Consider the following 22,212-nt stretch of genomic DNA (forward strand, 5'->3'; position numbering starts at 1 on the left):
AAAATTTGCAAAAAAAAAAAAATTTCAGCATGTTCGAAAATCACACACAGATGCGTTGGTGCAGAAGAGCCCGATTTTGTGTAACTTTTTTCTAATAAGAGAAAAGGTCCTCACGGAAACACCCGCAGATCTGGCATCGCTGATTCTGACCCTCCCGTGATAAAACTGGAGCACACCGAGTCGGGAGTCGGGTCGTGAGTGGGTGGGCGGCTGCCGGGCGGGACTGGAGGCAGAAGGCGGAAGGCGAACAGCGACCCGCAGAATAATTTCAAGATCACTTCTGCTGCAGCTCAGTTATCATCGAATGCTTGAACCGGTCGGTTCGGTTGCTGGTTCGCTGAGTCCTATCCGGGGTGCCGTTGGCTTTCGGTTTTCCTCCTAAGTCCAAGAAGGAGTGATGTGAGACAAGGATTATTAAGATTTCGTGCCGATAATTGAACTTTGATCCGGTGAGGCGGTTGAAGAAGAACACCGTAGGTGGATTTGTGGGATTGATGACACGCTGTTAACGAATCCGCGGAAAGCTTTCGTCTCGAGTGGCGAATGGATTGGTTTCGTTTGTGAAGCAGATTAACGAATATCTATCCCCACTTGTGTCGGGCAGCCGATAGTGAAATTGGCTGAAGTGTGCTCCCCCACTTGGTGATACGTGACACGGAAACAGCGGGAGGCGAATAACAGCCTGTTTGTCTGGACTGCAAAAAAAAAGAAAAGCATCTGAAGAGGAGGGCACTCGTCAGGTGAAACGAGCATAATGGATTTAAGCAGCGTGTTAAACGACGAGTGCTGAAAAGAGGCGATTCGTGAAAAGGAAAACCGTGTGTAGGGTGTGCCAAAGAAAATAAAAGTGTCTGAAAGTTAACTTGGTCACTGCTTGAATGGAAGATTAGAGTGTCAGGAGTAAATGCTTCATACACCACAACGGAATGACAAATGTGTAGAAGTTGCACGTAACGATTTTGAATGAATAAGTTTATGGATCGGTGGACGTAATTTTTGAAAGTTAAATTTTCATCTAGCATGAGCCCTAGATACTAAACTTCATCTAACCAATTCATTGGAACCCTTCTCATCGTGACAACATGTCTACTTGATGGCTTAAAAAGTAATGAGCTTTTGGTTTATGTGGGAACATTTCAGTTTTGGAAACATTAGAAGAAATCTTATATTTTTGCAAGTATGAAGAAAAAATATCCATTTTTTTTTGCAACCTACTACACATGACATGGAGACTTCGTCCTTTGGCGGACAGGCCTGTGTTATCCGCAAACAAAAAAAAAATGACATCCCTGCGGTAACTCATGTGAATCAAATATGAAAATTTTGTATAATAGTAATTTTAAAATGCTGCCTTGAGGAACATCAGCTCTTACAAGATATCTTTCAAACTTACCTGAATTGTACAAATTGACAGATAACTATGGATTATTCTAACAATATATTCTGGAAACACAAAGTTTTTGAATTTTACATTCGTAGTGCCAAACACTGTTGTCGAATCCTTTTTCCATATCTAGAAGAGCAAGACCAGTGAAATATACTTTAGATTTGTGAATTGATCCAATTTTATACATGTAAAAATTTGTGAGTGGTTGAATGTCCATGGCGGAATGTTAATTGGCAAAAAAGTATATGGATCATCATTCCATTCAAAATTATATTTTTAAAAAGTTTACTGATGGAGGAACAAAAAACACTAGACGGCTAGACGGATTACAAAGTTTCATATGAGGTGATGAACTATTATTGGTGCAGAAATAACTTACGTACAAAACGATGCAATCCAAGATACTATCAACCCGGATTTTGATAAATGATATGCAGTTTTGACTATAAAGAATACATCTTTTGCACTGGAATCGCGTCTAGCAATATACCGACACCACAGAGAACAGACATGGAGGCTCGAACAAAATTTCTTCTGAACCATGTGTAAAGGTTCGAATCAAACATCAGTGCCGCCAACGCAGACAACCCGACATACAAACTCGTTTCGACAACACGATGTCACTAGTGAATATCAAAATGCATTAGCACACAAATCAACGCTAGCGACAAGTGGCAATTTTTGTTATCGACACTAGCGCCAAAGTGTAAAAAGCGGCGTTCTCAATTTGACGACAGCGCCGCGTAACAGGAGCATAACGACATACTTTGAAATGACCAGTACAATGCTTTACACACGCTGACGAGAAAAAATGAACGTCTGTTCTCTGTGCTTATATTACATTATTATTAAGGAAAACTTATTCCTAATAAGAAAATGCAAAACTGATAACCGTTTTCATCGTTTTTGCAATATTCTTCAAAACAACACGCCCAAACAGTCAAACTTTGTTGAATGCAGCTTAGTTACCATAAAAGCGAAAAAAAAACTGAATCATTATCAATCAGCATTTATTTAGGTAATTTTACATCCACAAATGCCGAATCATAATAGTGTGCACTTATTAGTGTATTTATGATGACAAAACAACATTTGTCGATGATAATCTAACAATTATGGTTGCGCCATATTAATTGCACTCCGGTTGCCACAATTTCAATGTTTTCAAATCAAATTATCTCCATGAATTCGAAGATGCTATGGTACGATAATTAAACTAAATAAATATGATTTGAAGCACAATTATTGCCCAAGCAAACCAAGAAATATTGAATATGTTTTATCCTTCACCTGGCGCTTTCTTTTAGTAAATGCAAAATAACTAGAAATATAACGCTTTCAAAGGGGGCACACGCAATTTAACTTTTTTTTTCCATCGCATTTCACAGTAAATCTTACTCGGAACGGCTCAATTCTTAGAGCACTTACGTTGGAATCAATCCGGTAAGATCGACGTTATGATAAAATTATAATCTGAAGCGACATTCATCTAGAACAGGTGGCCTCAAAATAGCTACTATAAATGCTATGTATTACATTTACTCATCCCTACTTTTGTCGAATGTTACAATTTTGCAGTTATGGGCAGTATATTGGTTCATTTATTCCAATGCAGGAAAATACATGCAAAAGGATAATATAATTGATACGTTAGTATGAATGGCACGGACCTCCTATTATTGTTGCCTCTAATGAAATAATGCTTCCAAAGTTGAAAAGTGCATTGGATCTATATCATCCTGAGCTGACCTGCAGGGATAACTTCAGGATTTTCTCTAGCGATTCCTCCAGCAATTCATCCGGAGTTCTCCAAGGATTACTCCAGGGATTCCTCCAGAGATCCTTTCAGGTATTCTTCCAGGGATTCCCCCAGGGATTATGCCAGGGATTCTTTCTGGGATTCCTTCAACAATTCCTCCAGGGATTCCTCTGGGGATTCTTTCAAGGACTCCTCCAGCGATTCCTGTAGGAATATCTCCAGGAATTCTTTGCGGGATTCCTTTAGGGATTATTCTACAGATTCCTCCTGAGATTCATTCAGGCATTCATCCAGGGATTCTTCCAACGATTCTTTTTTGGATTCCACCAGGGATTCTTCCAGAAATTCCTATCGGGAGTCCTCCATAGATAGACACCGCTAGGGATCCCTCAAGGATCCATAAAGGTTATAATGATGAATATTCTAGAAGTAGCTATTTTCTAGTTTTTTCAAGTCAAATGTAGAAAATAATGATGAAATCATAAATAGGGTAATGTTTACTATTCAATCTCGATTCTCCAACCAGAACGTTTTCGCGAAATTGGATCTCATTTCCCACTTCCTAATAGAATATCGCGTTTGATTCATTAATCATGACCTATTTTATTATTAATTGAATTATTTTTTGTTTCACACTTGAAATAACCCGAAGATGCTTACTTCTAGTGAAATAATCATTACTAGGGGCGTAGGACATTTCGCATAAGGACGTTTGGCATAATGTGAATTATAAGCCTTCTTTGAAATTCTACCTGTTCTTGTATGGGAATGCATTATGCGAAACGTCCATATGCGAAATGTCCTTATGCAAAACGTCTTTATGCGAAATGGGTCACCCCATAACTAGAATATCAAAACATCTTTCAGACTCGTATTTCAAAAAAAAAATAGTTGTAGGACATTTCCCAGATAGTCAAACCCCAGAACGACATTCCCCAGAATGACGTTCCCTAGAATCCCAATCCCCAAAATGGGACTTTCCCAGAAATTCATTCCCAAGAAGACGTTTCAAATCCTGGCCTTAATTCACCCAAAGTTGAGTGTTTGCGTTCCTTATCTCATGTTAAGTCTAGATTCCTTGAATACTGTCTTGTAGTCCTTTGTCAGCTTTGCGATAGATAGCTCGCTTCAGTTTTTATTTTGTTCAATTTTTCTTTATTCACTCATGTTGTACTTGAGACACACCAGTGGTATACGTAGTACAGTACTGACCCGATTTTGTCAGCCCCCGATTTTGTCTATCCCCGATATAGTCAGCTTTTTACCCGATTTTGTTAGCCTATTTTAAATACAAACACAAATTGTCTTTGTTGTACCACGTTTACATTAATGATGATGATGTTCGATGTCATGCATGTATGGGCGTAGTCAGAGGGGGCATTGGCAATGTGTCCCCAAATTTCTTGTACAATAGAACAATTTTACTATGTGAATTAATCTTGTGTTTGAATTCTTAAAATATTGTCTCCAGCATTCTTATGTATACAATAGTTACGTCATGATAGATTATGTTATAATACTTATAGAGTCTACCAAACAATCAGGCTTTTTAAAAGCATCTTGCCAGAAATTGTTTGAAGGTTTTATCAACAGCCCACAATAGATATATGCACAGCCGAGTAGTCGTCAAACGAACTTCATAAGATCTTGAGTATCAGTAAATCGTGCTTCGTTTCTTATCAACCTGACAATAATTGGTTAAAATTTAAAAACCTAAACACAAAGCTGAGTGAACGAGAAAGAAACTAGGTTTATTCATTAATTCCTCCAAGAATTTCTCTTAAGGCGAAGATGCATCGAAGCCAAAACCAAATTTCAAAGAGCACAAATCTAGAGAACCAGGCAACTTTTGTGCTGGGAATATAAATCGCTGTTCACTTGCTGGTGGAGACTAATCGATCGATCGATTTTCAGCGTGAACGGTTGTCAGATTCTCTAGATTGGTGCTCTTGAAAATTCGGGTTTGGCTTCGATGCATCTTCGCCTTAAGAGATTTTTTTAATACTTTAATGCTACTCCAAAAATTATTCTATTCGTGTAATAATTTTATAAATTGTTACAGAAACATACTGAGTACATTGAAGAGATTTTTCAAAGTATTCGTGCAAGATTAAATTTCTTCATGCATACCCTCTTGAACTCGACCAGAAACTACACCCGGAATTCCTAAGACGTAATTTAAGAAAGACAGTAATATCTCAAAAAAATCCTTTAAAATTTGCTCCTAATGTTTAATTAGGATTCTGCCTTGAATAACTTCATAAGCTCTTGAAAGTATCCCTTCAAAATTACATTGTGTATAAACTATCTTAGAGTATTCTTAATGGAGTTTGGCCTAGGACTCATAGAAAATCCTTCAATAGTTTCAAAATTCCTCTCAAAACTGTCTTAAAGATTCCTTCATAAATTACTCTAATCTCACTACTTTTTTTGCAAAATTGCTACGATTATTAAGAGATTTTTACAGGAATCACCTTTAATTTGACCAGGAATTACACTAAAATCTTTTCCAAGCATTCAATCATCCCATAGATATAGGAATAATTTCAGATATTTATTCACGACTTTATAGGATGTCATTTATGAATACCTTTAAGAACACAAAAAAAACTAAACTAAAGAAAGTTTCTAAATATATTACTTCTTGGTTTTCATACTGTAAGAAATTTTTTACAACAAGTGCAGGTCAAACTCTTGATGAAATGCCTGTAAAACTTATGAAATAATTCAATAAAAATCTTCGAAACACTTCTGGATGAATTTCAAAATACTTTAAGGGAATGTTATATAAAAATCTCCAGTTTAAGTATTCTATGAAGGAATTCCAATAAGAGCTTCGAGGCAAGTACTGATGCCATTTTCTTTTTTTTTTCTAGAAAAAATAACCAAAAGGAATTGTCATATGATTTTTGTTTTAGGAATACCGCTCTCTTAAAAAAATCTTAGATAATTTAACGGTCATGTAGAACTACGATTCAGATTGATTCCGGTTGTCTTACTAAAGTAAAATTGGCGATCAAGTAAGATTGGATCAATACGAATCGAATCTTCAGAATTTTTCCAATAAGCAAGATGTTAAATGGACCCGTTTCTCAAAACGCGTTCAGGACCATTCTTTGTTTACTGTGAAAAAGTTGTGTGGATATCCTACTATGCATGGTTCCTACAGAGGCAGTGTATAAAGATCGTTTTGGCGCAAAATTTCAGAATGAATTTGTGAGGGCGGGTCTTTTTTGCCAGTTTTTTTGTTTATCAGGGGGGATAAACAAAAAAACCTGGCTACGTCCATGTCCCTCGCCCCCTAAAAGTCTATGTAGGTAGTGAACGTGGTTCATGAGCAAATATAACCTCGTCAAAATTTGAAAAACAGAACAAAAAAATATGTCCCGATTTTATCAGGTTCCCCATTTTGTCAGCCTATAATTCATCGAGGGGCTGACAAAATCGGGTCCCAACTGTATTAAGTAAATTAAGTATTTTATTGTTTTCATAGAATATTCTGCCTTCATTTGAAAAATTTCTTTCGGATTGTATTCTCATAGAAGTTATTTGTACTAGTGTTATTTGTTTAATATTTTTTAAACCAATTGGTGTAATCCCTTCTTTTGAGCATTGACTGTTCGTTCTAGGTTTGCTTTCTTCGTCTTATTAAGAACAATGCAACCGAATTACACAAGAGAAGTCCGATTCTGTTTTATAAAGTGCTTTAGAAGATTTGCAACAAAACGTAAAGGCTACAAAATATTCAAGTCTGTGTGCACGAGGCTAGCACGTGTGTACTAGGGTGGTTGATCAGGCTCCAAAAATCGTAAGTTATATCCTACAAAATTTGTTTAGCTTTCGAAGGTCCAAGAAGTTACTGTAAGAATTTGAATGGAAACCATCATCTCTAAAGAGGGAATAAACGAGTTTGAGTTGACGGATTCCACTCCAATCCACAGAGTAGCTTCTGGAGATCAAACTGGTCCAATTTGGGGTGTAACTAACTTGCGATTTTTCAAGTTTGTTTTTTCATATAGCCGGAAATGAAGCAGCATCGTATCTGCCACACGATATACGAATACGAAAATGGCAAACAGTTAAAAAATTGTGGAAGTGCTCAATAAACACTAAGCTGAGAAGCAGGCTCTGTCCCAGTGAGGACGTCATACCAAGAAGAAGAAGAAGAAGGTGGTGGGTGTTTTGAAAAATTTCAAAAGGGAAGCGAGGAACAAAAAAGTCTGCTTTATTCCAATCACTTTATTTTACTCATCTGAGCAACTCATTGGAAAATATACGCAAACAATTTTTCTTTTATGAAATTTTTTTCGTTACGTGAAACATCTAGACGCTTTTGATTGAGTTTTGATGTATGAAGTTTGCCGTTCTGACACAACTATTTATCGTTTAAGGGATGAGAGTTTTACATTATTACATTTAAGTTTCTTTGGAACACTCTACGCGTGCAGTCAAATTGTGTGAAGGTCCAATCAGTGTCGTGTTGGATGGGGATGCGCGTCTTCACCTGTTGATTAATATCCCCTCTAATTTTATTGCGAGTCGTAGGCGTTTTATCTTATCGTGTCATCGTGTATTTCGTGTAGCGAACGCGATTTTAGCTGAAGATCACTTGGAGCAGATTGTAATCTTGGGGCTCTGTCGTGAGTTTTGTGATTTTGGAGTGTGCGAAGCATGGAATCAGCCAGAAAAAAGTAGGTAGTAAATGACTGCCTTTGTGTGGAAATTGTTGCGCTAGCGTGACGAAGATGATTTGTGAAAAAGCTAAATGCATGTGTGACGTGGCACGGGGCGTGATGCCGTGGTCGACCAAATTGAGCTAATTGAGTGAAAAGTGTTTGATTAATTGAGGTTAACCGCAACGGTGGATTGGCGTGACGGTTATGATGTTGCAGCATCGTTTTTATGCGGAAGGTAGGTTCCAGTTAAACAACTAGCACATAATATTCTAGATAATATGGACTGCCTATGAAAAAGAGCGAATGAATGTTTAACAAATAATACAAACGCAATTGCGTCTCATTCAAATTAGTGAAATTATTGATCAACCTACAACCTTGTCTAGAAGAGCAAGAACATAAGAGTAGACTTCAGATTGTTTTTAGCGAATCAAATTTGTTACACGTAAAAGTTGATGAGTGGTCGATTGTCCATATCAGAATCCAAACTGTTCATTGATATAAATTGAATTTTCGTTGAGGACCATCATTCTGTTCAAAATAACTTTTACAAAAAGTTTGCTGTTGGAGGAAAGCAAGCTGATTGAAGGATGGCTGAAAGCTTCTTACGGAATCAGGTTTAAGAATCTGGTACAACCTTGGCATATTTCCATTTGTCAGGTGGTAACTGCTAACATTTATTAAATATATATACCAAACATGATAAGCTACTGTTTGGAAGTTTATTGATGAGGATGTAGAAAATTCCATCATCGCCAGGAGCTTTCATATTTTTGAATTTTTTAATAATAGTTCTCACTTCTTCCAAATCAGTCTCCCAGGCATTTTCGAAAACGTTCTCTTGATTGAGAATATTTTCGAAGTCCTGAGTAACTTGATTTTCAATTGGACTAGTAAGTCCCAAAATAAAATTGTGCGCGCTTTCAAACTGCATAGCAAGTTCTTTTTCGCAATTAGTTAGTAATAAATTGAAATTCTTCTTTCAATGCCGGTATTGGCTACTGAGGTTTTTTCGAAATTTTAGATAATTTACAAAAGGGTTTAGAGCCAGGGTCCAATTGAGAAATCTTATTGAATTGAAGCCAAACTTCAAGTTTTCAAGAGCACGGATCTGGAGAACCGAACATCCATTTGAGCTGAAAACGTAATCGATTGGTCACCACCAGCTAGTGATCAATCGATTAGGTTTTCAGTCTGAACGGATGTTCGGTTCTCCAGATTCGTGCTCTTGAAAATTCAAGGTTTGGCTTCGATGCATCTTCACCATAATTCTGCAAAACGATTCATGATTTCTTTCTGCAAATCCTGCCATATAATTTTCATAGAAGGATCGCGAGTGCGTTGAAATTGCCTTCTCCTTACGTTTTTAAGGCTGATCAAGGGTTTAAGATTATCGTCTATAATCACGGATTCAAATTTTCACATTTTGGAAGAGCATTATCAATATCAAGTTTTGTTTGCAAAGAAATGGTAAGATCAAGATTAGAGTCAATATATGTTTCATATACATTCCAGTCGGCTCGAAAATAATAAAGTGGAGCTGATAGGATTGAGAATCGCTTCATGGGATATTTGAAATGTAACAGGGACATGATCAGAAGCAAAATCAGCATGAGTAATCAGTTGGCTACAAAGATGACTAGAGTCGGTTAAGACCAAATCAATCGTAAATGGATTTCAAGAAGAGGAAAAACATGTGGGGCTATCAGGGTATTGAATTGAGAAATATCCTGAAGAGCACTCATCAAATAAAATTCTGCCGTTGGAATTACTTTGAGAATTATTCCATGGCCGATGTTTGGCATTAAAGTCACCAATGACAAAAAATTTTGACTTATTTTTTGTCAATTTTCGCAAGTCAGTTTGGAGCAAATTAACTTGCTGTTCAGAGCATTGAAAAGGCAAATAGGCAGCTATGAAAGTATATTTACCAAACTGTGTTTCAACAGAAACACCTAAAGTTTCAAAAACTTTAGTTTCAAATGATGAAAACAGTTGATATTTATACGCCTATGAATGATGATTGCAACTCCCCCACATGCCCCATCAAGTCGATCATTACGATAAACAAAAAAGTTAGGATCTTTTTTTAGTTTGGATCCAGGTTTTAAATAGGTTTCGGTAATAACTGCTATATGCACGTTATTATCTGTAAGAAAATTAAACGGCTTGTCCTCTTTACCATGCAGAGAACGAGCATTCCAATTTAAAATATTTAAATTATTATTTATTGAATCCATTAAAAAAACGTAATCCAGTAATAATTTAAGTACATTTTTAAACCAACTTGGACTGCTTCAGTCATAGTGGTGGCTTCGAACATTGCATCAATCATTAGATTCAATTGTTGAGTTAGAAAATTAAAATCAGAGGCAGACATATCACTTGAAGTGGATACATTATCTGATGATTCTCCTTAAGAATTTTCGGTAGACGAAGAGGCGGATTTTGAGGCGGAGATGATTTGATACAATTAGAATGGGTACTCGTAGTATGAATAGGGGTGGAGTACAAATTACCTGCTTTACCTCGGCGAAGGATTTTCCTTGGGTAGATACATTCGAAATTAAAAGATTCGAACGGCTACCCGACGAATTAATATTAGCTTGTGTATGAGCATGATTTTAATCTTTCTGATGGGTATGGGGTTATCCAAAAATGACGTTCATCATTTGGGGAAGGGTGGGGGGTCTATGGAAGTGTGACAGTGCGTCTATTAGGTATTGGAAAAAGCGTGACACAGGGGAAAGGGGGGGGGAGGTCTAGAAATCCCGAAAAACGATGGACGTCATATTTGAATCGTCCCTATGATTCTTGATCAAGCGATCGTTGATTGAAAAATGAGCGTTGTTCCATACTCTACCAGGCGAATTCCGGAAACGACCGTTATCGTAACGGACATTATCTTTCATCTGCCTGGCACGATCATCGACGACTCGCCTACGCGAAGGGCAAGCCCAAAAAAAACTTATGATTGCCCCCGATATTCGCGCATATGAACTTAAAGGTATCATCCTTCACTGGACAGACGTCCTTAGCGTGAGAAGAACCTCCGTAAATCATGCATTTAGCATCCATGCGCCAATTTTTTGTACCATGACCCCACTTTTGGCACCGACGGCACTGAGTGGGATTCAGGGAATTTCCTCCAGGTTTCTGGAAATGTTCTCATGTCACACGGACATGGAACATAAGTCTGTGAAATTGTTTGTTTTGTTGAAGTGAACTCAATAATATTCTTGAGAAAGCCGTTTCCGAACAATGCCAGATTGTTTTTTTTTTTCATAATGATTACTTGGACTGGGAACAATTCAAGTAAATCATTTATTCAATTTTTGATCTCTTCAGGTGATTTATAGTCACTTGAGAGACCTTTCAAGACGACTCTGAACAAACGTTCAGTTTTGTCGTCATAAGTAAAAAAATGTGCTTCTTCTCTTCAAGATGTTTGAGAAGAAGTTCGCGATCTTCAAGAGATTCCGGCAAAACGCGGCACTCTCCTTTCTTTGCGATTTGGAAGGAGACCTTGATTCCCCTAATGGAGTTCAAGATCTCCTGCCTAAATCCCCCAAATTCGGAACAACTGACCACGATAGGCAGCACTCTTTGCTTCCTCGCTTGAATCAAAGAGGGCTAGAGACTGCTTCGATTTGGTGTTCAGAAAATTTGTCTAGAGCATCGAACTTATAGCTCATTTCGATACAATTATCATTATTATTCATTTCAACCTTGGAAGAAAGTTCGCATTCCGGAGAAACGTCCTCCATTCTTGCCACGTTTAGTAACAGTTTTAAATCCCACTTGTTTAGAAGGAAATTTTTAATTCAGAGATTTACCCTCTCTTTTGTTTGTGCTAGCAACCATATGTAATAAATAATCGAGATCTTCTAAGAGGTTTGTTCCAAGAAAGATTACCACCGTAACGTCAACGGGTCCAACGAAAAATCAAGTGAGAATAATCTATAATATATGTCAAAGGAATACTAATTTCCTATTAGTTCAACTTGTTGCAACCTGATATCTGCAATTTTTATCCTCACCGGATACTCCCCATGAAATATGCCATTATTACATAAATGGTCTCATCTCAATGCCCTCCTTCAACAGTGGTAGGATAATTAATTTCATGCTAATTGCACGATCCAATCAATAGCCCATTGTCAGTTTCGTGTAAACAGCTGCTTCTCGGAACCATCTTGACTTGACTATTTGGTCCTATGATGATAAACCAATTTGTGTAACACACTCTTGGCACATTGCGGAGGAGCGTGACGAATAAAATTATTATCAATGAAGCGAACCGGGCGGGGGATGGTGATTCCGTACACGAAATTGTGGTGGTTGCTTTCAAATTTATGACGTGCTATCTGCGAACCAACCCCGGCACACAACGTGAATCCTAGCGGAGTTTGGGGCAAATGTTGCCAGAGGGGGAAATAGGCATAGGCCGTTTTCAAATCTTTTTCAGTACTTTTACAAATCTTTTGGAATTTCTTTCCATTTATTTTCGTTTGTGAAAAGATAAGAAACTAACACCATGATACTAATTCGGTAAATTAGATAAACTTTGGACAATTTGCTTCAAGGTGACAAATCTGCCCCAAGTTCCCCTACCAACAATCAGCGATGGCACAGACAAAGTATTGATGTTGTCACGTACGTACGGTCCGAAGGAGGTGTTAATAATTTTTGGTGCAAATGAAGTGATGCTAAAATTAAACAGATGAAAGGAGCAAAGTGTCCGACGGCAAACACCCCCAGCGGGAGTATTCCTGCTGTTTCCCATAGCCGGAGTCTTGGTGATGTTGTGCCGTTCCCGTATAAGTATTTCGGTCTGTGTGGGATGTTCGTAGGTATTCGTGACTGGAGTCTTAATGGGACTAAAGCGGATGTTCAGCTAGTTAATAAGGGGTTACTACCATTATTATCTGAGTGGGTTATGGTGTAGGAATGCCAACCCGAAGGCATTGGATTCTGTTGTATATCAGCTTCTAGTTGAAACCTTTCTCAAATATTATTCAAGCAATGAAATTGATATTTAACAATTGATGAGAAGGTAGAAAGGGCACTTGGATGAAAATTAGTTCAGCCAGTTTTCTTTGCTGATGTAATAGGTACTACATTTTAATGCTACTTAACGCAACAATACTTTTTGTGCATATTGATTCTTGTTAGGACCTATTGAGCCATTGGTTTGTCGATGGATCCGTTGACGAAAACTTTCGATTGTAATCCTTCATTCACACCGATTTGAAAAAAAAAACTCTTAAAAGTACTCTTCTTCCATAACACTGCTGAACAGTGTTTTGTCTCTCTCTTGCGCCAAAACACCGCCTTTTACTTAATAAGGCTTAAGAACCCATCATTCAATCATCAGCAATCATCAACAATTCGACACTACTTTTTTGGATCAAATTTGAAGAAATCCTCATGGAAATCTAACACAACATTACTGATAGCTAGAGTAATTCAATGATAGATTTTCATGAACATGGTTTCGAATTTGAGTAAAATAACTGATTTTGAAAATTTGTTGAACGTGTAACTTGTAATAAGTGTAACTTGTATCACTTGAGAGTTCTTAGGCTTAAGGCTGATCTTCCTGAAGAACGTGATAAGATTTGTGCGTTATTCAAGAGGCGCCCATTTTGACGTTTGTTTTTCCACATTCTTCGATTTTGGAGAAAAGTGTTCGCACCTTAATTTATTACAGCGTGAAATTTAAAGCTACAAAGAAAGGTAGGTACCGTAATTTCGTGTGAAATTGATCATTTTTCTCGGGTTTTCAGGTTTGTTTTCTAGAAGGCCGATGACAACAACTGAGTCCAGGAAAACAAGTACGATGGTGAACCTCATTGGCCTATGTACTGATTTTTTTCTAACAATTGTGATTTTAGTGCTAAAAATTATGTCTAATATAAAAAATTGTCAAATCCCATTTCGGGGTGAAATTGATCACTTTTTAATGCAATTATTGTTAGTTTTTAAAACTGCTCTACATAACTAATATGGGGTCCCTGAATCCCATAACGCTATCTTAATTCTTAACAATACAATATATATGGATGTATTCAATAATTTAACTCGAAGAATACCGCGGAAAACGCCAAAATGTAGGCGATTTCCAATAGAATTCTCTAGTATCTAAAGGAAATTCAATAATTTTAACAAAATTGATACGAATTTCGATGAAACATTCTGTTCTGGGGATAAGCGTCCTCACAAACTTTCATCCTGGCGCCATGTCCAAATCCTTGTTTTGAGCTTAAAGTTAATGGATGTCTGCCAATACCACACCAAACATGATTTTGGAATTTTCTATTATTTTTTATAGATATGGACATTCTTTAACGTAAAAAGTACACAACATCCCAAGTAACATTTTTAGTTTTTTCATTTACTACAAGCTGTTGTTACCACCATATCGTTAAAACTCATTTTAGAACTTATTAGTCTTAATAACCTTAATAAACCTTTAAAAAAACTCCGTTAAGCCCGAAAAGGCCCACACTACAGGAGGTTGTTAAGACTATACCTTAAAACCGTTTCTAAACTTCTTAGTTTTATATCGTATGAATACATCTACCCTTGTAGTATGCTATAAAACATTCATAAGAGCTATTGTATAGCCTTTTTGAGCTCAACTAGCGGTATTAAATCTTTTACGATATCCTAATACACGGAATAAAACCAATGTTAAGAGCTTATGATTGAACAAACATCAACCAATAATTTGTTTATAAACCATAATCTTTTTTTGATATTGAAACCATCATGATGTCTGCCGACTCATAATAATCAATTAAAATAATCATTTTTTGCGTGGCAGAAAATTTCCTTACGATCGCGTGAAATTCCTGCCAATAAAAATTTACTGGTGGAATGACATAAAATTTTTCGATTTACAGCAACGCGCCACAATTACGACATCATTATTGGCTATCCAATATTTTACTCCATTCCATTTTCAGAATGATTTCATGCTCATCTCAATCATAAATTGAAATTTCCCACGCATATTGTAATTATCAATCCAAAACGGCGACAATAAAAATGGATTCCATCCAGTTAAATCTTGCTGGTCTTGTGTGGGATGGTTTAAGATCAATTGGTTATTATTCCGAACAATATAATCATTCATAAACGCTTTTGACCTTAAGAACCCGTGCGCAAAACCCTCACTGGCTAAAATATTCCTAAATCAGAATATTTGTTCTGCACTAAGACGAATTGGTTTTTTGGGAGCCTTGACATAAACTCAATGCACTCAGGAAAGCTGATGCTGTCAAAAAAGTAAACAAATCGGAAGATTCAATTTTGTGATGCGATTCATTTTATTAAATTTGTGTCGTTATGTGTCTAACTGTGTAATTGGAATGAATTGTTATAATAAAGCCCGTCGTGCTTGATCGGTTGTATTGATGCAGAAAACGGTAAATGATAAGTGCCTGAAAAATGAAACCTTTTTTCGTGTAGGTCAGCTGTTGTGTCCAGCATAGTTGTCCCACTAGAACGGGAAGTTCAGGCAAGTATGGGAAAAATATGCGGTAGTCTGTTAATTCTTTGAGAGGAATATTTGTCATTTCTATGTTTGCGTTCTGATAAATCCATAATTCACTACGTGATTATCATTATCAACATAATGATATTGATAACCACACGCAGACTGCATTCCAATAACATGCATCAGATAGTTGAGATTTAAGAAGGCTTTAACATGACTTAGCGTAGTCTTAGAAGTTTTACTTATGCCTTGACAAGACAAGCAAGATGAGGTTTTAAGTATAGGTTTTAATAGACACTACACAGCTCCTTCGAAATACAATTTATTATCAAAAAATGTGGCCAGCAAATAAGTTTTAACGGGAGCTCTTGTAGATATCTACAAAGCATTTTAAAGTGGGTTTTACCGAAAAGAACGTTTGGCACTTTGCAATGCTTTATTAAAACTGTTAGGAATGAATACATCTCTAATAAAACCTCCATAAATAACATCTAAGATCAAAAAGCACTGAAATTGTTACTTGGGATATTACTCGTCAATAGTTACGACAAACAACATTTAGTACAGTTTTACTAGATATTGATGATCTATTAGTAAGAAATAAAATCGTGTGACACAGTGATCAAATTAAGGGTTAAACCCAACCAGAACACCTACCAGCAAGCACAAGCTCTGTCGTTTTATTTAATTTAAAAAAGATTTTATCAAAAGATTAGGTCCCAATTAAAAGCTTTTACATAATTATATTTTATGAAAAACATTCAATGCATATTTTTTTATATATATTTTTTTATATTGGATGAGTGGGTCTCCCACAAAGATCATTTATTGTTTAACAAAACTTCAGAGTACAAATGAAAACAAAATAATAGCATTGCTTTATGACTGCTTCGATACAATCTTTTACGTTTTACTCGATGACGAAATAGTGCGATGAATATCTCTCATAACTCCAAATTTAGGAGAGGTCATAAACACTTGATCACACTCTCCTAAGTTTTGAACTTATATGTTTAATCATTCTGAAATAGGTTTTCGAGACGCCGGGAGTTTGGTTTTTGTTTCGCGTGTTTTGCTGGGCAGTGTGAAAAGATATTCGTGTTCAATCGATGATGTATTACCAACTGGTGAGCTCGTTTCATGCTTATGGTAACACATTTTTTCACGAAAGCGTTAGTTATATAAATTATTCAATCAAACTTTGTATGGTTCGTCACTGCAAGTGTCGGCATTATGCTTGTTTTATACAATTCTAATATACATACAAAATTTTTGATATTACCTAAGATATTTTTTGAATTGTTCGACATTGTGGATGTTTACGTATTTTTTAAATCTTCTACCAAAGACTTTTCTTCTTGAGACATAAATGCACAGCAATACACTTATGTAATTTTCAAACAAACTATGTATGGTACGTCACTACAAGTGTCTGCATTATTCCTGTTTTTTATAATTTATAATTTATGCATATATTTTTCTCTTTTCGCCATTAATAATAACTTCTTTTGAATAGTTCGACATTATAGATGTTGACGTTTATTTTGAATCTTTTACCAACAACTTTTCTAGACAAAAATACAAAACTAGATTTAAGTATAAGTCGTATTTTTCCTCCTTGTCCATGGATAGCATCACCGACCAAAGGTGACTCCCAGATCTTTTCCTGATCCACTAATAAACACCATTCCCGTGATAATTGTAGAGATGCAGAGGTATTCTCTGTCTCTAGAAGCAACAATCATTACACCCTAACATTCCTTCCCCATCCCAACTGACTGTAAGGACTTGGCCGGCGTCGTTATTGATCGGAATAAAATTGCACTCCGAGAGTAAGCGGAAACTCCCATCCCTTATTCATTTGGATCGCAGTGCAATTATTAGCAGTTCCGATCAATCACGGAGTAGCAACCATTGACATGTACAGTCAGTCTATGCTATGCTATGCTATGCTGTATGTTTAACTATTCTGAAACAATATGGCTTTGTGTTTAAGGAGAAAGAAGAATTTCAATTGAAATATTGGACTTAAAATGTTTGCAGCAACAGTTTCAAGACGTTATCATTTTTTTTGCATGAAACATTGCAAGTTGATTGAGTCAAATTGAATGCCGTTAAAAACCATGTAAGGAATTCATATATTGAAAAAAATAATCGTGAATTTGGAAACATGGTAAGTAAACTTAAATGTTACAATATTTCGTTCCGAGGAAATATTAATCAGATCTTATTTTTTTAATATTGTAATTATTCATACTGATTTACTGCTGACAAGAAAAGAAATCGCCTATCATGATGCGAGAGATATCACTTGCATAAAATGGTCAAGATAATCGCATTTCTTTGATCGCAGTATGTAGCTGAGGAGATAATACAGATAATAGTAGGAAATTCCTTGACTCATTCAGTCAAGGAATTTATTTATTTTTTCTTGAGCGACACTGCATACTAAGCTTTAAAGTGAACACTGCAAGTCTGATATTTTTCGAACTAATGCTGATTTACAAAAATTGTTACTTCATAAAGTTTTAACATTTCGAAGGTTGGAAACATGTCAAAAAATGCCCTGAGTTAGATTAAAGTTTGTTGATTTATGTTACTCTAAAATTCTGTTTCAAAAATTTTTTATTTATATTTTTGAAACAAGTACTGGTATGAGTTTAACGTTTTATGGAAAGTTGTTACTTTGATTACAAAAATGGCTCCAGTCCAGTTCGCTATGAGTTTTGAGACCAAATTCAAGTTCTACTATAACTAGACTGTCAAGGATAAGTGACGAACTATTTAACACTCAATCAAAAAGTGATCGTAAGATTGAGATTGTTTGTAACCGTTTCAGAAAGCCTCAAATATTTTCCAGTAAAATGGAAATAGCATGACATGAAGTGTCAAACTAATACTAATAATTGCTTAATAGATTAACAGAAATCATGTTATTTCGTTTAGTATTTTGTGAGGCATTATCTTTACGGTATAATATGAATCATCCAAAAAAAAATACCTCCCCCGCCCCTCTGAGCGATTTTCTGGGTACGCCATATGATGATAACTAACTGATGATAACTATTATTTTGCAGTCCATAGTTGACTAACATATTTGGAACGGCTCAAACAAAACAGGCCAACCTGAGTTATGTTTTCCTCGAAGATCGTTCAGCCCTTCCTCACCCATTCACGTTGATTTTCCTCACATTATTCTACGCCAGAGAAAAGATTGGCCAGAGTGACTTCATTCTAACGAGATGTTCAAAGAATGCAAAAGAGAAGGTCTAAGATGTTTCTTCTTCTTCTTGGCACTTCCACAGTTATTAACTGAGAGCTTTCTTTGTCAATATTGCCATTTTCGCATTCGTATTTCGTGTGGCAAGTGCGGTGGTACTCTATGCCCAGGGAAGTCAAGGAAGTTTCCATTACGAAAAGACCCTTGACCGACCGGAAATCGAACTCAGACACCTTCAGCATGGCTTTGCTTTGTAGCCGCGGACTCTAACCACTCGGCTAAAGCTCCGATGTGATGTTCAAACATTTGTTTAATTTTAGATCTATGTGGGCTATGAATAAACGCAATGCGTAACCAACATGGTATAACATTAACTAACAGCATAATGAAAATATTTGACGTTTCTTTTACAACATAACTATAATCAAAAATCGCAAAGCATACTGCAAGCCAGCTATAAAAATTGTTGTGTCGCCAAGGGGCTAATTCAAAATTTATAGCAAGCTTGCGTTAAAAGCTGGATGTTATGTTCTTGGCCGAGAGTTCTTACTCTTGTTCTTGGAGATAATCAATATGGACCAATGCACGAGTTTAGTCATTGACGTTGGAGCGGTGCCGTGTTATTTTTGTGACCCTGGAAACGGGTGAATTCAGCACCGCTTAAACGTCAAATTAGGGAACTCGTGCATAGACCAATTGCGCTTGAAGGTGTCATACGCAGAGCCGGACTTAATAGTCGGAGCACGATTTGCACGAGATCCGGAAAATTTGTTTGCTTCGCGGACGACATGGATATTATTGAGAGAAATTTTGAAACGGTGGCAGATTTGTTCACCCACCTTAAACGCGAAGCAACAAGAGTCGGACTAATGGTGAATGCGTCGAAAACAAAGTACATGCTGGTTAAGGGTACGAGTTCATCTACCTCGGATCCTTGTTGACAGCTGACAACAATGGATCAGTGCACGAGTTCACGAATTTGAAGTTTGAGCGGTGCTGTATTCATTCGTTGTCATGGTCACATAAATAACACGGCACCGTTAAAACATCAAATAATGAACCTGTGCATAGGTCCATGTTAGTCGGGAAATACGAAGGCGCATCATCAGCGGAAGTCGTGCCTACTATGGGCTCCAGAAGAAACTGCGGTCAAGAAAGATTCACCCCCGCACCAAATGCACGATGTACAAAACGCTCATAAGACCGGTAGTCCTCTACGGACATAAGACGTGGATTATGCTCGAGAAGGACTTACAAGCTCTTGGGGTTTTTGAACGCCGAATACTAAGGAGATCTTCGGCGGCGTGCCGGAGAACGGCGTGTGGCATCGAAGGATAAAGCACGAGCTCACTCAACTCTACGGCGAACCCAGTATCGTGAAGGTAGCTAAAGCTGGAAGGATACGGTGGGCAGGGCATGTTGCAAGAATGCCGAACAACAACCCTGTTAAAATGGTGATCGCTTCGAATCTGGTCGGAACAAGAAGGTGTGGGGCGCAGCGAGCTAGGTCGATTGCACCAGGACCTGGAGAGCGTGGGTAGCAGTAGAGGGTGGAGAGATGCGGCCATGTGTGTTCATTTTACTCTGTAGCCAGAGTAGAGAATTGAACCCACCTTGCCATGAACCGAGTGAATAGGCGAAATATTGTTGGCAAGGTTTTATCAAGATAATTGATGTAAAGCCTAATATTAAAAATTAAATAATAATATTTATATATTTATTATTTGCTTGTTATAATAATGAGAGCACCAGTACCTACATGTAGAGGATGCTACTGTTCCCGAGTAGTGTCTGTTGGCTCCCTGTGTAAGTACAGCTGTTCTTGCAATAACGGAGTATCATCTGCGGGCGATCAATCATGCTCATGCTCATGCTCTACAGTACAGAGATTCCTAAGTTACCAAATTGGATTACAAAAAACCGTTTATGCTATAAACTCCGCTTCAAAGCTGAAAAATACCAAACATTTATCTTGTAATCTGACATAAGCTGTACTTGTTTCTGATTCTTAGAAGCAATTATTCAAAAGAGTACTTTATTTTTTATTTACACATGATGCTAAATACATGATATTGAATCACTAAACATCAATTATTTCATATATGTCTTAAAGAACTCTAGATATAGAATGATATAACTCTAGATATAGATGACATAGATTTTTTTTTTAACTATTTTCTGCAAGAATTTTTCAAGAGGATTCGTTGAAAGTTGCCAGCGGTTCTTACTGAAATTCTCCAGAGATTCGTTCAAAAATCACTCCAGGGCTTCGACGGATTTTTCAAGCATATTTCAAAACTGTTTTTAAAAACTACTCCAGGGATTATTCTTGAAATTGATCCATGTTACTCCAGGGATTCATTCAAAAAATTTGCTTTCTTTTTCTCACGGTTTGTTGTAAGGAATGGCCCTACACAGCTAAAAATGTTGTAAATGTCAGTTTATTTTCATGCAGATATTTAAAATAAAATAAGCTGATCTGTCAACGATCAATTTCTTATTCTTCAATCGAATGCTCTTTAAATTTACACGATCATGTTACATTTAAGATACCAGCAACCTTCGTTGAAAATCAAACGTGATGCTGTAACAATAGACTGATTTGGTTTATTTTTACTATATTCTGCTGTTCACATTTCAACGGAATTTGAATATATTTATCTGTTGGCTTGTAGGTAACTTATCTTACGATTCCTTTAGTGATACTTCCAGTGATCCAGGAATTACTTGAAGAATTCGACCAAAAGCTATTCTATGGATTCTTGCGCCTACATATTCGTGTTTGATTTTTTACAGATTATTCTCGAATTCCTTCATTCTTCAGAAACTTCTTCGATTGTGCCTTCAATATTCCAATTTTCTAGGAGGTTCTGCATATATTCCTCAATCTTTAAGAATTCATCCAGTAAATCCCTAACGTTTTCCTGGAGAAATCCCTTCGTATATTTTTGTAAGGGCTCTCCGAATTCTTCTAAACATTTTCCACAGATTCTTTCATAAACTTTATCTTAGTTTGGCTAGTAGTTTTTGTAAGAGTTTTCCAATAAAAACAAACACTTATTTCTCCAAAATTGGTCAATGCATTCCATCAAAGATTTCTCCAACAACTTCTCAAGAAAAAAAAGATTGGTTTGAATTCCTCCAATTATTTTCCTGGATTTTACCAGGAAAATCGCCATGAGAAAACTAACTATATAAATGCTCAGAGATTTCAGCAGCACTTCCTTTAGGGTTTCGTGCTGATTTTTTTCAAGGATTTTAATTCTTCCTGGAACGATGGTTTAAAGAATTCTTTTAAGAATAACTTCGCGGATTTTTTTTCAGATACCGTTTCGTTACAAATTCCAAACAGGTACATTTTTTTTTCTTTTTTCCAATTTTCTCCACACCGATGCACAGTGGCCGCCATACAAATTCTGGATAAAGTGTAATTCTCACACAAAACTCTAAACGTTTTAGAATCCCCTGAATTCTAAATATGTATGAAGCTTAATATCTTGGGTTGAAAAGCACAAATGAATATGTATAAGCTTTTCTAGATATCTTACAATAGCTTTGAGAAATTTCCAAACTTTTGAAGGAGCTGTATGTTATGTATGACTTTCGCAAGAGGTAACCATGTCAAAAATGATTCGAAACACCCTCAAAACAAAGATTAAAGTATGT

At 36.6% G+C, this 22,212-nt stretch overlaps 1 protein-coding gene across 3 annotated transcripts in view; it reads left to right on the forward strand.

Moving 5' to 3' along the window:
- The first annotated feature begins 307 nt into the window (after positions 1-307).
- Positions 308-22,212, forward strand: part of LOC23687755 (G-protein coupled receptor 39) — a 339,479-nt gene continuing 317,574 nt past the window's right edge. For all 3 annotated transcript variants that reach the window (XM_021850745.1, XM_021850747.1, XM_021850746.1), the window contains exons 1-2: positions 308-449; positions 7,730-8,057. The gene's annotated coding sequence lies outside the window, so the exon portion shown is untranslated. The remainder of the gene's footprint in view (positions 450-7,729; positions 8,058-22,212) is intronic.

The sequence above is a fragment of the Aedes aegypti genome, chromosome 3 (assembly GCF_002204515.2).
Source record: "Aedes aegypti strain LVP_AGWG chromosome 3, AaegL5.0 Primary Assembly, whole genome shotgun sequence".
NCBI lineage: Eukaryota > Metazoa > Arthropoda > Insecta > Diptera > Culicidae > Aedes > Aedes aegypti.